General features: G+C 42.5%; 1 pseudogene; it reads right to left on the bottom strand.

Annotated features, from left to right (window-relative positions):
- Positions 1–481: 481 nt before the first annotated feature.
- Positions 482–14,048, bottom strand: LOC129558964 (G2/mitotic-specific cyclin-B2 pseudogene; annotated as a pseudogene).
- Between the last annotated feature and the right edge of the window lie 2,626 nt (positions 14,049–16,674).

Raw genomic sequence — 16,674 nt, 5'->3', positions numbered from 1 at the left:
CAGGGTCACTAGTTATCTGCATCTTTCATTCCCAAATCGGGCTTTTTAAGGTGAGATCACCCAAAGGGAGAATAGTATCTGTTGTGCCAATGGTATCCCAGTGAGCCACATGAAGTATAGAGCTCTGCTTTTACTCTGTAGGCACAGAGAACCCCAATAGTTAAGAAAAAGAGGTGTCTTGTAAAGCAAGGTAAAATCTCCTTATTCAGTGACTTTTTAGATACATTAAATCTAAATAGAGAAATGTGGACCAGTGGATGTCAGAATCTTGCCATCTTATCAATCAAGTAAAGACCCTAGCTTTTTTTTTTTTTTTACCTTAAGAAAATCAATAGCTTTATTTTTCTTCAATGTACATTTAGAAAACTGGTCTGAGAAGAGGCTTCATGAGATAGACCAGAGGACTATATACAAACTCAGGAATTGCAGATCGGCAAGACAAAGTGCACAGATGACACACTCCTCCCCAGGGCCCTGGGGCCTAGGACTGTCCCAACAGAGGTGAGGCAAGCTCCTGGAAGGCTTTTGTGTTCAGCTGAGGAATCGTGCTGATCTTCAGGAGTTTGCTACTTGCATACTTATTCTTGATGGTGGTGGACATGGTCATGTTCTTGTTGACGCGCATGATGATTTTGGCCATGTGCTGCATGACCTTCAGCACCTCGCTCTGTGTGTAGCCGGTGTAATACTGCTGCTTTAAGTTCCATTTTCCTTGGCCTAGAACCTTCTGGGACAGGCAGGAAGTGCCTGCCGCCCCCTTAGAACGGTGATGGTGCACCATGTCATAGTCAACGAGAGTCAGCTCCGTCAAGGATTCAGCTGAGGTGTGCTATTCAACATCGACATTCCCGGCTTTTGATGCCCGCCTTAGAAATGTAGCGGCAACGGTCAACTCAGCTCAAGTTTCAGTTCTTTCAAAATCAGAGTTTACATTTCTCAAATTTGAGAACTGGTGTAAGCATTGTTGGTGATGTAAACAAAGTCTTCGATGTTTGGAGAAAACATTTCCTCATACTTGGAAGCCAAGAGCAGTGCCATAATGCCAACCAGCTGAAACTTCTTAGGAGAGACTGGCTGAGCCTGTAAATATCGGTCCATGATGGCAATACACGTGTACAGCGTTTCCTGAAGCAGCCTGAACTTGGAGTGCACTTGTACCAGCCAGTCCACCAGGATGGCACACGTGCGGCTATTTATATCTCTCCCATCTAAGAAATGTGGGTTTATAGATGGCAGCACCTCAAGCGGCCTTAGATACTGGTAGATATCCTTCACATAGTCGCTGCAGAGCTGAGGGTTCTCCCAGTCCTCAGTATCAATATCCTCAATTTTGTAGAGCAAGGCATCAGAGAAAGCTTGGCAGAGGTTCTCTTCCTTAATGGAGATGTCCTGAGGTGTGGGAGAAGGACCCTTTGGACCCAACACTTCCATCTACACTGGTTTCACAGAAGCAGTAGGTTTTGGGTGCTTGTTGACATTTGTTGTTTTGGTGGGTGGAACAGGCACTTTAGTGTTCTGGGCTTTCTGAGCTGCTTGTGTGGCATGGGTTGTAACCCGATTTCCAATTTCTTCTAAAACTGCCCGCCTGATAGTCACATGACTTTTAGGTTTAGAATTAACTCCTGTGTCATTATTCTCTAAATTGGTGCGTGCTGTCGGGCATCAGAACAGCACCATGAGGAAATGGACAGGCAAGAGTGGCAGCCCCGCCAGGGAAGGATGCAGACTAGACACAGAGAACACTAGCATCCACTGCGTCATTGGGAATGCCAAGACCCTAGCTTTTAATGACTATCTTAAGCTACCTTGATCTCTGCAGCATAAGGTAGAATGGACCATTTATTCCTCCTTGAAATTCTATTTTTCCTTGACTTCTTTAACACCATAGACTTGATTTTATTATTTCTGGTTGCCTCTTCTCACTATGTTCTTTGTAGCTTCCTCTTCTTGCACCTCTCCTTTTAGTGTTGGGTATTACAAGATTTTGTCTTTGATATATCCCTCTGTTTGTTTTATAAATTCTTCCTAGTCAACTTTATTATGGCAGTCATCAGCTGTTCCCCCAGTATCCATCCACCCTTCCTTTAGTAAAAGCGGATTGATTTTTTTTGGTAGGATGAACAAAACCTGTACGTCTCTTGGCATATGTGATTCTGATGTACCGGTAAATAACAACCAGAATTCAGGGTGGGAAGAAGCCCTAATTTGTAATACTTCTTTGGTGTAAATACTTTCACCACCATCAGTTCAGTTCAGTTCAGTTTAGTCGCTCAGTTGTGACCGACTCTTTGCGACCCCATGAATCACAGCACGCCAGGCCTCCCTGTCCATCACCAACTCCCGAAGTTCACTCAAACTCATGTCCATTGAGTCGGTGATGCCATCCATCCAGCCATCTCATTCTCTGTCGTCCCCGTCTCCTCCCACCCCCAATCCTTCCCAGCATCAGACTCTTTTCCAGTGAGTCAACTCGTCGCATGAGGTGGCCAAAGTATTGCAGTTTCAGCTTTAGCATCAGTCCTTCCAATGAACACCCAGGATCGATCTCCTTTAGAATGGACTGGTTGGATCTCCTTGCAGTCCAAGGGACTCTCAAGAGTCTTCTCCAGCACCACAGTTCAAAAGCATCAATTCTTCGGCGATCAGCTTTCTTCACAGTCCAACTCTCACATCCATACATGACCACGGGAAAAACCATAGCCTTGACTAGAAGGACTTTGTTGGCAAAGTAATGTCTCTGCTTTTTAATATGCTATCTAGGTTGGTCATAACTTTCCTTCCAAGGAGTAAGCGTCTTCAGAGCCTACTAATTCAGGACATATTAAATGAACACCTAATATGTGCCAGAAGGTGCTGTTTTAGAGACTGGAAATCCACAGTGTGAAAAGGACCAAAATTATCTCTGAGCTCATGGAGCTTATATTCTAGTTATACAGACAGGTAATAAATAATTAAATACATAAATTAAATAACAAGATAATATCAGGTAGTGACAAAGTAGAATAAAGGTGAGATGATTGACTAAGGTAGGGAGCTATCTTAGACAGTGTGGTCAGAAAATCTTCTCTGGAAACTGATGGTTGAGTTGAGACCCAAATGAGGAGATGTAAACCATGAAATACCTGGGGGAACAGCCCAAACTTTCAGCCATGGAACTTTTGCTTGAACTATTTGGAAAGAGATGGTCTAAGGGAACATTTCGTGCAAAGATGGGCTTGATAAAGGACAGAAATGGTATGGACCTAACAGAAGCAGAAGATATTAAGAAGAGGTGGCAAGAACACACAGGAGAACTGTACAAAAAAGATCTTCCAGACCAAGATAATCACGATGGCGCGATCACTCACCTGGAGCCAGACATCCTGGAATGGGAAGTTAAGTGGGCCTTAGAGAGCATCACTATGAACAAAGCTAGTGGGGTGATGGAATTCCAATTGAGCTATTTCAAATCCTGAAAGATGATGCTGTGAAAGTGCTGCACTCAATATGCCAGCAGATTTGGAAAACTCAGCAGTGGCCACAGGACTGGAAAAGGTCAGTCTTCATTCCAATCCCAAAGAAAGGCAATGCCAAAGAGTGCTCAAACTACTGCACAATTGCACTCATCTCACACACTAGTAAAGTCATGCTCAAAATTCTCCAAGCCAGGCTTCAGCAATACGTGAACCGTGAACTTCAGATGTTCAAGCAGGTTTTAGAAAAGGCAGAGGCACCAGAGATCAAATTGCCAACATCTGCTGGATCATGGAGAAAGCAAGAGAGTTCCAGAAAAACATCTATTTCTGCTTCATTAACTATGCCAAAGCCTTTGACTGTGTGGATCACAATAAACTGTGGAACATTCTGAAAGAGATGGGAATACCAGACCACCTGACCTGCCTCTTGAGAAACCTGTATGCAGGTCAGGAAGCAACAGTTAGAACTGGACATGGAACAACAGACTGGTTCCAAATAGGAAAAGGAGTACGTCAAGGTTGTATATTGTCACCCTGCTTATTTAACTTATATGCAGAGTACATCATGAGGAACGCTGGGCTGGAAGAAGCACAAGCTGAAATCAAGATTGCCGGGAGAAATATCAATAACCTCAGATATGCAGATGACACCACCCTTATGGCAGAAAGTGAAGAGGAACTCAAAGGCCTCTTGATGAAAGTGGAAGAGGAGAGTGAAAAGTTGGCTTGAAGCTCAACATTCAGAAAGCAAAGATCATGGCATCTGGTCCCATCACTTCATGGGAAATAGATGGGGAATTAGTGGAAACAGTGTCAGACTTTATTTTTTTGTGCTCCAAAATCACTGCAGATGCTGATTGCAGCCATGAAATTAAAAGACGCTTACTCCTTGGAAGGAAAGTTATGATCAATCTAGATAGTATATTAAAAAGCAGAGACATTACTTTGCCAACAAAGGTCCATCCAGTCAAGGCTATGGTTTTTCCCGTGGTCATGTATGGATGTGAGAGTTGAACTGTGAAGAAAGCTGATCGCCGAAGAATTGATACTTTTGAACTGTGGTGCTGGAGAAGACTCTTGAGAGTCCCTTGGACTGCAAGGAGATCCAACCAGTCCATTCTAAAGGAGATCAATCCTGGGAAGGACTTATGCTAAAGCTGAAACTGCAATACTTTGGCCACCTCATGCGACGAGTTGACTCACTGGAAAAGACTCTGATCCTGGGACGGATTGGGGGTGGGAAGAGACGGGGATGACAGAGGATGAGATGGCTGGATGGCATCACCGACTCGATGGCATGAGCTTGAGTGAACTCGGGAGTTGGTGATGGACAGGGAGGCCTGGTGTGCGTGATTCATGGGGTTGCAAAGAGTCTGACACGACTGAGCGACTGAACTGAACTGAAACTTGTATTATGTCAGCCAGGAGGGGCTGGTATCCATTTCCTCACCTAGACAGGGGAGAAGCAGAGATAAAAGGTGGAGATGGAGAGAGACAGATTACTGGTGGTAACATTTGGATGTTTGAACATTTGGACATCTTTACCCAGCTGTATCTAATGCCAGCATATCTTGGTACTTTTTAAGCATATGAGCCAATAAATACCCTCCAGACAGTTTGTGTCTTTATTAATATACATGTCTCTCCCATCTCTTCAAATACTATTTATAGATATACAACATGAATAAATACTATTTATTCATATACAATATATGAATGACTCCAAAATCTCTATCTAGATTGGATCTGATTCTAAAATCAGACACACATGCATACACACTGCTGTATAGATGCCTACTAGGTATCTTCACATGCAGAGTTTTGCAAGATCACAGATGTAATATGTATACATTTCAATTCATTGTCTTTCCTCCACAAACTTCTCACTCTGTTTAGTATTTCTACTCAACAAGTCAAAACTATGGCTGTAGTTTTGTACTCCTTCTTCTCCTTCAACCTCTGTAACAAATAGACAGTTAATTCCCATGGAATATAGCTCATAAATGCCTTGGGAACATACCCTCTTTTCTCTCCATTCCCACTCCCCAAGCTCAGGGGCTTGTTTCTCACCTAGATTACAGATCTATTACTGGGTCTCTGAATCTATTCTTCCTTCCCTTTAGTTTCAATTTCTAATTGTTACCAGAGTATAAATACTCTCTTTTTCACATTAAGTTTAATAGTAAATGTGACTTTAGATTTTGTATCAGTCAGGATTCTCCAGAGAAACCAAACCTCTAGGAGGAATCAATAAGAGTTTTAAATATATATGCTTATATATATATATGCATATATGAACATATAAATGCATATATTCATATATAAATATGCATATATAATATATATACATATACATTCACATGCATACAATATATAAAAGATTTATTTTAAGGAACTGGCTCATGAGATTATGAGGGCTGGTAAGTCTGTAATACGTAGGGCAGGCTGGCAGCTCAGGAGTCAGAAGTTCTTTTTCCAAAAATCTCAGTCTTCTCAATCTTTGCTCTTAAGGCCCTCAACTGATTGGATGAGTTCCACTCATAAAGTGCAATCGACTTTAGTTAAAGCCAACTGATTGTAATAGTTAATCACATTTATGAAATGCCTACACAGCAGCACCTAGATTAGTGCTTGACCAGACTACTGGACACCATAGCCTAGCCAAGGTGCCATGTAAAAGTAGACATCACGGACCAAGACTCAGCGTTATGAAACTGGCCACCTCCAGACTTATCATCACGGACCAAGACTCAGCGTTATGAAACTGGCCACCTCCAGACTTTGAGAATTCCTGGATGATTTCAATAGTTTCTTGTTTTCTCTTTAGTTGAATTGTCTTTATTTTCTAGTTAATTTTTTATTGGAGTATAGATGATTTACAATGTTGTGTGAATTTCTGCTGTATAGCAAAGTGAGTCAGTTATACATACACATATATCTACTCTTTCTTAGATTCTACTTCCATATAGGTCACTACAGAGTCTTGAAAAGAGTTCCCTGTGCTATACAGTAGGTTCTTATTAGTTATCTATTTTATATATAGGTGTTTCTTGAGAAGGCAAGTTGAGGCAGCTGAGTGTCGAAGGCATAATCTCGTGTGCAAGAGAACCACTGGGGTGCTTGTCAAAACTGTCGGTTCCCTGACTTCATTCTGAGAGGATTCTTACTTCCAAGGTCTATGGTGGGTATGAAGTTAATTTTGTGGGTCTTCACCAAGATTTTTAAAAAAACAGAGAATTATAAGGTAGAAAATATCAGAGGACATCCTGTGTGGTAAAAGTGAGTATTGATTCAAGTGAAAATTTTGCATTTTTTTTTGCACACATATGAGTGAGTGCATGGAGGTCTGAGGCATATTGCAAAATGTATTTTTAACTCTGAGGCACAGTCAAGGTCAAAAAAAGTTCGAACACCCCCAGTGAGGGATATGGTCAATATTCACCCTTGTGACATGATGTAGCAAATAAGTCTTTCTCTCCTTATTCCATGAACTTTTATTGCCATTGATAGCTCCATCCATGCTTCCTTGGGCAATTTCTTCATGTTCAGGTCTTGTTGGGTCCAGTGGTTATGGAGTAATGAAAGGTTAAGGCAGAGAGCATACAAAACAAGGGCACAAAATCGCCATTTCCACCAGCCCCAGCATCTTCTTCCTTCTCACCACTTCCTCACCGTTCATCCCTAGCGTCCCTCTTTGCAATTTGTAAGACTTTCTGTTGCCTGTGCTGTAGGGACAGCAGAATCCTGAAGTCAGATGTAGGGTCAAGCACCCCACAGAGCTGATAGCAATAGCAAAGTGTAGTTTAATAACTCTCAGTTCCCAAGCAGCTCTGGGAACCAAGTGCGGGATTTTCTTCTGCCTTTGCTCCTTGGTTTCCTGGCCTGAGGGAAGACCTGACTGATGGCTTTGAATATCCATCAACAAATAATAAATAATAATAATAACCTGCCTGCCGCAGGCTTGTTGGAGTCAGGGAGGCTGGGTTTGCTGACGCTTTCTTGCTACTTAACACAACTTCAGAGTCAATTTTAAGCAGCAACCATAGCAGCTTTGCACCAGGGATTTGTCCTTGCTTCTGTCCTTAGGTCTGATTCCCAGGGTTGGGACCCATCTGGGGGAAATTGTGAAATGGGTGGTATGCCCATGGTGACGCTGGAATTTAAGATCTGCAAGTTTATTCTTTCCTCAGATTCGCCTCTCAGGCACCACGGTGTTCTCAAATGTCCCCATTTCCCTCTTTTCTTCCAGTTTATGGGCTGGAAAAGACCCAGATTGAAGAAATAAGTCCTGGGTTGTAAGGAGGCATCCTTTCAGAAACGCTTGCCCTCTGTAATGATTAAGCTCTTGGGCTTTGGGGTCAGAATTCCTGGGTTTGAATTTGAGTTTCTGTCTTCCATCTAAGTGTGTGTGTGTGTGTGAGAGAGAGAGAGAGAGAGAGACAGAGAGAGAGAGAGAGACAGAGAGAGAGACAGAGACCCTGAACATATTACTCAACTTCTCTGAGCTTCAATTCCTCATCTGCAAAACACACATCATATTCATAGTAATAATTATAATTGGTAACATTTCTTTAGTGCTTGCTATGTTCCCAGCAGTGTTTTAAGTGTTTTTACCTGAATTATCACCTTGAAGCCTCCTAAGAATCCCATGAGAAAGGTTATGTAATTGTCTTTGGCTTACAGATGGGGACACTGAGGCAGAGAGTGCAAAAGGAATGTGCCCCAGGCCACACAGCTGCTAAATGGTGGGCCAAGATTACTCACACAGCTGAGCCTCTGCTCCACATCTCCCGGATGCTAAGTGGCAGCAAGCATGGCCAGGCTTAGTTAAAATCCAGGCTCTGGGACAGGGGAAGTTTCCCTTTAGGATTTTGACTAGTCCAAAGTAAACATTTTTAATTCCAGATTTTCAGGTCCAGGGAAATTGTTGGTGTAGATAATTACCCTAACACCATACAAAGTTGCTATAGCAACTTACAAATTGTTCTCAACTCCACTCACCCTCCAGACCAGCCCTGAGAGCCAGGTGTGGGCTTTGCCTCTCCAAAATATCAGTTCATTGACAAGAGAGACCATGTGCTCTGAGGTTCTTTATAGCACCCAGCACGTTGAAAAGCCTATCCTGGTTGTCCGGAGAGTTTTAAAGTCCATTCAGCATGATAAATGGGCTCTTGTGTGAGGGCCCTGGCTCCCCAAACCTTCCTTCTCTTATCTCTGTAAAGAATGGCCTACCCATGGTGATTCTTTTTGAAACTGCAAATACTCTTGGTTGGAGGAAATTTTCAGACATCAGTTTCTTAGAGTGGCTTTCTTGATCAGATTACTTTCCTTCCAGTGAGGAACCATGAACCCCTGAACCCAGGAGGAGGGGAAGTTGGAGTCAGATATTGATGGTCTGAGTTTGTCCTGGGTGGTTACCCTGGGCTAGACTAGGCAATGGACTCCATGTGAAATACTGCTCTGGGCTGTGGCAGAAGATGATATTTCTTTGTTGCTCATGGTCAAAGACTGAGGGGGCCCTTCTGTATTTTCCATAAGCTGGGATCCAGCCTAGGAATCTTGCATTTGCTATTTTCCACAAATGTCTGCTACCCTATTGCTTGCTTCTGAACCTCCCAGAGATGAATAATTTAGTTGGCACAGAAATAAAAGTCCCAACACACTCATCTCACTTCATTTTGGATTCATGTTTAGCAGCTAGAGGTAGAAGGGGACAGTAGAGTGACTAAAAGAGACTGTAAACTCACAATATATCACAGTCATATGGCCTCCTTCATGAAGAAAGCTTGTAGTACCAGGTGCGCAATGGTCAAAACCCTACATGGTGAGAGGCATGTTTCGTTGGACTCTTGGAAAATGATTCAGCCACACTCACTTCTAATCCGATTTAATGATCCTATTTTGATAGCTTATCGTATTTATTTGCTGGTTAGGAGAAAAACCACCACCTCACAAGGTCTCCCTGCAGGTGCTCTAAAAACAGGGCTACTGAAGGAGCCGCTGTCCTTGCTCCATCCCGGGGGCCTAGGGCTTTGGTGTGAGAAAGTGGCCTTCAGACGGGCTGGGATGTTTGAAAGGGCAGGGACCAGGGACAGAGGGTGATGGCAGTGCGAAAGGTTCTGAACAAGCCAGCTGGGGTGGGAGCGTGGTCGTGAGGGAACATAATCTGGTGTGATTCTTTGTTTTCATGGCATCACCTCCTATTCCTCAGACCAACAGAATCACCAAGCTGTAAATGGCACACCTTACAAATCAGGGTTCCCTGGCGTGGCTGGAGCATTCATTACCAGCTGTAAAGGCACACCCGCAAGAGAGGTTGCTGTTCTGTAGCCCAATTTTCCATCGCAATAACCCAATTAACTGGTGTGTGTGTTTGTTTTACAAAGCTCCAAGCTACAATAAAGCATACAGATACGCAGGCTGCAGAAAGCTCTGTAATTAGGACAAGGTGTACAAATTAAACTACTCTTTTTAAACTTCAAACCAGCTAACTTCTGACATACTGTACTGCTGGGGCTTCTGGGACTGAACCCAATTAACATCTTAGTATTTTATAAGCATCGTTTTAATTGCATTTGTATGCAATCTTCTCTCCAAGTGCCTTTCAAGGTGCTAGTCCTTGTTCGGCTTTTATTACTTTGGTGATTTAAATCTTCTCTCTCAGAGGTTCCCGTTAATAATGACTACTGCTACTTCAAATGCTGGTCCAACATAAAACTCGTCTCTCAGAAGAATTATGTTTTAAAACAGTTACATTTAACTTGATTATTACATTTTTAATTTTTTTCTCTGTTTGAACATTACGCCTTTAAATGTTTTATCAATCTGTCAGCTTTTGTAATGGCTAGGAAAGAGATTCTTTTTAGAAGATGAGATGTTGGTTCCCCCACCTACTTCCCCTGTTCATCCTTAGTGCGGAGTGAAAGTGTTTGGTGCGATTGGATGCCATGAAAAGAGGAGGTAACTGAATGAGTAAATTTGGAGTTTTTAAATTTCCTTATGGGTTTCAGCATCTTTGTCTACATATTGAGGCTGGACCAGACAGCTAAGTCGTTTTCTTCCCGTCGATATTTAAAAAGGCATCAAAATATGCAGGGATCAAGATAAATAATATCTTAAAGCAATATTAAAAATAAAATCAACACAATATGACTTGCAGATCAGCCACCATTTTTTGTAAATAAATCTTTTGGTGGCCAGGGCTGGGGTTAGAGTCCGGTATGTGAGGCAGTGTTGTACAAGTGCACACTTGGTGTCTTGTTTTATTTGAAATTCTGAAACTCTGATCTTTTATTTTCCATGGGTTTTTTTTTTTTTGGCTTTCATTTGAATCATCGAAAGTGTTGCATTAAAATATTACCTATTTTGATCCCTGGGTTTTTGGTGCCTCCTTAAATTTTACACCTGGGTGAGTGAGTGTCTCACTCACCTCCCCCTGTTCCAGACCGTGCTATAAATCTAAGTGCAAGGAGCACTTTAAAAGGGATTGAAACATGTGGAGAAGTCCCAAAGGAAAGTTTTCACCCAGTGAGTCAAAAATATAGGGGAAAATTCAGCCCAGGGTTTGGTTCTTTCTGAGTATGATGGCCACAGAAGTCCTCACTTTCTGCTTAGAAGCACCCAAATGAAGGGTGATGCCTGAGTTTATGGGAATCATGGCATGGCAAACTCTTCCTCTTCAAAATCCTAGCTCATGAAAACAAAGAGTTTTTGTAATTTTCCTTTGGCACGTCCTATTGCAAGGAGTTACGAAAAATGAGTACTAATGTTGTGCTCAATTAGGATTTCTGTTATCTGGATAAAAATATACAGTCTTGAGCAGGCAATGGGATCCTCCTGGAATATTTTAAATCTTTTTGCTTGATTGAGTGTCTTGTCAAACAAAACTGGCAGGCTCTCTCCCAGAGCTGCCTGAATCTATGCAGATATGATTTCTATCATGCCTTTATTATGTGTAGTCTGTAATAAGGATGAGCACATATAAATCATCTCTAGATGGCAGTTAGGATGCAATACTCAAAGGAGAAAGACATTTCTGCTTTCAAATGTCTAGTGATTTCAGATATTATATAGCAAGTCTCCGCTGAACTGCACAATCTTCAATTCTACTCAAGCCCTTCTGTGGAAGAGTGAGACTTTCATATCTTTTCTTTGCAAGGATCGCTAGTGTGGTAAGAATCATGTCACTAAGACCAGAGCACTGTATCTTTTGGGCTAGTCTGATGTCAAAGTTGCATTTAAAAAAGAGGATACTTCTGTGATTTTATTTAAGAAGTTGGTCTTGAGAGATGATGGGTGAGACCTCAGATTTGGGGTCTGCTTTTCTCTAAACCAGGCACGAGTCTTAGAGTGGGGAAGTATCAAAATTGTGTTCATCTGAGTCTGCAGCAAGAACAAAGTGCATTTCTGGTGACGTTTCAAAGGATCTTTCTTTCCCCTAGATCAGGAAGTGAGTCATAAATATCTCAGCCTCTTCCCAATGACACAAAGGGTAATTGGCAAGGAAAAGCAAAACAAAACAAAAGACAAGAGCTCCAGACTTGGCTACTAATATTGTTGAACAATTACTATGTGTCAGCTACTGAGCATATCCTTGCATTGTCTGATTTACTCTTTGGTAGACTGCAACAATACAGGGACTGTTCAGATATATACATTGTACAGAGAAGGAGAGGTCGGCAATGGTCTACCTATGGTCACAGGTTTGGTAGGTGATGGGCCAGGATTCACATCTAGACACCTTGGTTCCTGATGTGATTTCTCATCCACTCTGTTTTCATATACTGTGTGGTCTTGGGCCACCTCACCTCCCACATCTCAAGAGGACCAGGACAAAAGCGAAAGAGCTGGCTAGGAAACTGAAGTAGGTAGGTGGTCATAAGGTCTCCGAATCCTACTTCAGTTGCCATTACAAGGCAGTTTATAGAAATTCTTTGGTTGGGTTGTGGTGAGTGTCTATGTAACTAGGGTGGCAGTCGTGCCAGTGAATGGGGTAAATTCTAGGCATACTGTGAAGTAACTTTGGTCTTCAAGGCGTCCACTTCTCTGGTCTGAGGTCTTCCCCTTTCAATGCCTTTCTTTCCTCCCTGCCGGAGTCTTGGATTTGACTGCTGTAGGTCCACCAGACCAACGCTCACACACTGCAGCACCCATAGAAAATGACAAGTGAGGTTGTCATGGGCGGGTCAGGCTGCAGAGTGGGAAACCCTGTACCAGATCACCAATGCCATGAAGCCTGGGGCTGCATGTCTCTATGCCTAGCGTAGTTGTTGACTAGATGCATCACTCCTGGTGCAAAGGGAGACATTGTGGTAAAATAATTCCCACCAAGTCGCTAGAGATTTGACCAGCCAATACACACATAAGACTACTCTTCCTTTTGGGAACATTAGCTCTTGAAAGTGGGAGATTGCAGGGGGGACGAGGGCTTTCCCCACAACCTGTCATCGTGTCAAGTGGTTTCTTTGCCCTGCAGTGAAAGGTGAGAGGTGAGGACTGTCAAGTCTCAGGCAGAGGAAGAGAGCAAAGAACAGAAAGGAGCCAACAGAAAGGAAGAAAGGAGCATTTCATGACGAGTCATTTTTAATGGGACTGAGGGGAACCGTTGTCTGAACACAAACCCAGGAAGTTGCTGTGACGTGCACTATTTTCTACCTTATCTACAGGCAGCTCCGGCCAGATAAGGGGTGTCACTGTGATTTCTCACTCTTGGCTGCTCTGGCTGTGCAGTTGTCCAATTCCAATCCCAGAGTGTCTGTGGAAGGGCTTCCCTGGGCTTTCTCAATGATTGGCACAAGGACTCAGACCTTGTCAATTGAGCTGCTTAGAGCTGAGATTTCAGCTGTTTAAGAGGCATGGTTCTCCATAGCTTGTCCTGTAAGGTTCTCATTCATCTATAAACTGGAGATGGTAATTGCCTCCCAGACTACCTTCCAGAATTGTCAAATATAAGACATTACTATGATTTAAGGTAGCAACATAATTTCAAATAGGGAAGGGAGATCTATGTAGAGGTCAACTGGGCTACACCTTTAACTCAGTGCGAGGTGATTTGCCCTTAACTGATTTGATACTAGGGATTGCAAATGCCACTCTGAAACTCTCAGGGTGGGGAGTGGGGTGAGGGAGGGTGGGCATTCTGTACTCTCATTCACTCCTGCAGTTGTGAAGTCCTTATTCACACTTGACCTAAAATTTGCCTGATACAAGGGAGCTCTTACCTTTCTTTACCTATGATACAGATGGGAAAATATGAGTGTAAATCATCCACAGTAGCACATCTCTTGATGTGCTTAAAGACTACTCAGAGTGCCTTCCACAGACTTCTTTTCCTTTAAGCAGGGGCCCCTGCTCTGAGCGGTCCTTTTAATTCATTTCCCAATCTCATTTTTTTTTTCTGTCAATAATTTAAACTGTTCTTTGTGGAATTTGACATTCCAAGCCTTCCACTTCTGTCCTGCTTTGTGGCCCAGGAGTGAGGACTCGGCTCACCCACTCTTGGGAAAGAGGAGGTATGGCCGAGATGTTCCAGTGGCCAGCATTTGGGGGTGGAGGAGGGGGTGGCCATTTTGGACCACTGTGTTTGCTGACCATTGACCTAGGAGAGATCTAGTGGCAGTCCCTGGCTACATTTAGCCTGGTCTTTGGGAGCTGGAAGCCTGTGGCAAGTGGTACTTGCTGAGCAGATGAGCTTTTATAACTTAGTGCAGACAGACTCTGGGGCATGGCCCAGAAAGTTTAAACTTCAGAGTGTGCTCACATCTGCATATGGAAGACCTTTAATGCAGTAATTGTTTCTATGGCACTGTGAGGTCAGCAAAAGAAAGCTGGAGAAACAGAATTCCAGGGTGCTAATCTGGCCTTTTACAAACAGTGTGACTTGGGCAAGTAACCTGGCCTTTCTGAGCCTCAGCTTCCCGATCTAGAAAATGAAGGCAGTGTATATTTCCATCGGATAATGGATGAAGTCTAGGGGAGCTATACATATCAAAATGTGGAGGACAACTTAATTTGAAAGTTATAATAAGGGATTATTATTAATATTATCAACATTATTCACCTCACTAAATGGTCTATCTCCTTGGGCAGAAAAGAAGGGAAACATAAATTCTTAGGACTCAAAGTAGCCAGAAAAGTCACTGTGTAAGATTTCCCCTTCAGTGCCTAAAAACTCCATTGAGCAGGGACGCTGTCTTTTCATGGTGGGACCTCTAGAGCTTGGTGAAGTTTCCTTCTCTGGCTGAGCCTGGAAGTGCCAAGCTTTTTGAGGGGCCACTGTCTTGGAAGCTCTCTGAGACTGCAGAAATGTTCTGACACTTTCCCTTCACTCAACAACCTTCCACAGTTCAAACGTTTCTTACTTCAATATGCATTTATTATGCTACTCTGTGTCAGGCACTATGCTAATTTTGGGGAGGCCATGATAAACAAGGCAGATATTATCTTGGTCCCCTGGTAGCTCCCTTCTAAATGGTTGTGGATGATTTTTATGGTATCCATGAATTTTGGGAAATTGGAGAAAAAATTACATGTGTTTGTGCAGTTGTTTTTCCCAAAAGTGTTTATATCTTTGATAGGATTTTAAAAGCAGCTCAGAACTTCTCCAAAAAGGTTAAGAATCATAGCCTGGTGGGAAAGATTAGCTATTCACATGAAACAGTAACTACAAGGCAGGAAGTGTCTTGTAGAGAGTCTTATAGAGAGTATACTGTGGGTACAGAACAGGAAGTGCTGCTTGTCAGCTGAGTTGTTTGGGGAAGACTGGGTGGAAAACGTTGTATTTGACCTGACTTTAAAAAATGGAAGAGTACAATTCAGTGTCTCTTTATTGCATAACACCTAGAAGAAACCATTCATATCATAGTCTGTGTGAATAATACCTCTTGGAGTTGACCAGTGCACAACCTGTGCATCTATACATGGTGACCCTGACTTGGCTGGGGGAAAGAAACCATTCTTGTTGGTGAGTTATGGATTTCTTGAGAAAGTTGTGATAACCACTCTTTTGTCACATCATGCCACACCAACAGGTTAGAAAGAGCAATGGGAGAAACGCTAAAGAAAAAGTCAGCAATACCACTGCTTGTGGAATAACCCCAGTGTGCAAGTAGGGTTGGTTTTCTTATTTTTCTATTTAATTTCTTGAAATTCTCACACACCCTATTCAAGGAAGCTCAGTGTTTCCCACCATCCCTTGAATTATCCAAACCCCCAGAGCTTGCTTAAGTAGCCCACAGGGTGGTCAGTCTTTATTGGACACTCGCTGAGGAGGGAAGTGGAATATGGGCAATCTTCTAGTGATGTGGTTTCTCACTGGCCCATGTATGACTTGGAAAACATCATTCTGCACCTCTCTTGGGCAAGGCTTCAGTTCAGGTCCTATCATGGTTGCCCTAGGACCTCATGGGCTCTTGGCATATCCTTACTTGTTCAAATGTCTTCCAAGGATGAATAGAGTCATTGCTAAGGGCTGGCTTCAAGTCCACACCTTCACTAGCCTAGAACCTTGATCCAGCTTCTTCCCCCTGACACCCTTCTCATCCTTCAAAAGGTAGAAGGTTTTATTACCTCACTGTTTGAGAACAGTCTAGTACTCTCACAATATCTCCTTTTTTTCACTTTTATTTTTATTGGAGTATAGTTGTTTAAAATGTTGTGTTAGTTTCTACTGTACAGCAAAGTGATTCAGCTATATGTATACATAATCCCCTCTTTTCTGGATTTCCTTCCCATTTAGGTCACCACAGAGCACTGAGCAGAGCTATTCAGTAAGTTCTCATTAGTTGCCTATTTTACACATGGCAGTGTATATACGTTAATCCCAACCTCCCGATCCATCCTACCCCCCCTCCCCTCCTGATATACATATGTTTGTTCTCTACATCTGTGACTCTATTTCTGCTTTGCAAATAAGATCATCTATATCATTTTTCTAGATTCCCCACATACATATGTTAATAAACAATATTTGGTTTTCTCTTTCTGACTTCATTCTCTGTGTCAGTCTCTAGGTCTATCCACATTTCTGTAAATGAATCAGTTGTGTTTCATTTTATGGCTGAGTAATATTCCACTGTATATATGTACCACATCTTCTTTATCCATTCCTCTGTTGATGGAATTTAGGTCGCTCCCATGTTCTGGCTATTGTAAATAGTGCTTCAGTGAACATTAGGGTATATGTATCTTTTTGAATTATGATTTTCTCTTCATATTTACC

Source organism: Moschus berezovskii, chromosome 8 (genome assembly GCF_049115385.1).
Source record: "Moschus berezovskii isolate FMDL1 chromosome 8, NW_MosBer_1.0, whole genome shotgun sequence".
NCBI classification, from domain to species: Eukaryota; Metazoa; Chordata; class Mammalia; order Artiodactyla; family Moschidae; genus Moschus; species Moschus berezovskii.
This window is presented reverse-complemented; position numbering and strand designations above follow the sequence as displayed.